This window comes from Physeter macrocephalus, chromosome 14 (assembly GCF_002837175.3).
Source record: "Physeter macrocephalus isolate SW-GA chromosome 14, ASM283717v5, whole genome shotgun sequence".
NCBI classification, from domain to species: domain Eukaryota; kingdom Metazoa; phylum Chordata; class Mammalia; order Artiodactyla; family Physeteridae; genus Physeter; species Physeter macrocephalus.
Genome location: NC_041227.1, coordinates 123,807,832 through 123,808,851, shown reverse-complemented (window position 1 = coordinate 123,808,851; position 1,020 = coordinate 123,807,832).

Here is a 1,020-nt window from a genome sequence, read left to right as displayed (position 1 = left end):
AGGCATCTGTCACTTTTTAAAGAATTTCAGTTTCATTTCTTGGAGAGAACTTGGGGTTTTCCTTCTCCTTTGGGAGTGGGAAGTGTGGGGCTGAGCTGAGGAGTCTTAGAGGATTTCAGAGGATGCTGCATAGTACCGGTATCCTGGGTCCACTTGGTGGGGGAGGGGTCCCCACAGCTTGCATAGGCCCCTGCCTGGTGAGGGGCGGCCGGTAGGCGCATGAAGGTAGAACCGTGTCAGGTGGGCCTCACCTGCGGACTCTGGTCGGTCCTTGATTCTCTCGGTGTCCTGGACAGTCCAAGGACTGTCTCCCTGCCCCTCCTAGTACATACTAGGCATGCTCTGAGCACAGGACTTTTGCACTGCCTTTTCCCTCTGCCTGGAACACACCTTTCCTCAGAGGGCAGCACATCTCCCCCATACCCTCCTTCCAGTCTTTGCTCAGCTGTCTTCTTTCTTCTGGAGGCCCACTCTGACCACCCAGTTGAAAACTGTGCTCCCCTCCCCTTCACTCTGAATTGCACTTCCCCAGGCTCTTTGTCCTGGTAGCACTTGAACCATAGCAGGGTGGGGCTTCAGAGACATTTGCTCTCTTGTTCACTGCTTTATCCCAAGTCTCTTGTATGCTCCCTGGAACACAATAGGTGCTTAATACATAATTGCTGAATGAACCAAAGAAGGTGCACTTTGAGGCAGGGATGAGATGGACACCCCCAGTTCTTTGATTGATCCTGTTTCTGCTGTATTTGTACAAAGTGCTCATGTTACAGATGCTTTCTTTGGACTGTAAGAGGTATGGAGAGGTGGCCACTTTTTGTTGTCAGTTTTTTATTGTTTTTCTTTTGCTTCTAACCCTTCAGCAGGAGCTTGGTGGGCAGCTGAGTGTCCACTCTTACCATTGACTCCTGGTCCAGATAGTGAATCATAGCATGGCTGAGCTCTTGGTGTCCAGGAAGAATTTCCCACCTGCCAGGGCTCCCCACCCTGGTCACTAGAACATCTGCCTGACTAGGGGGCCTT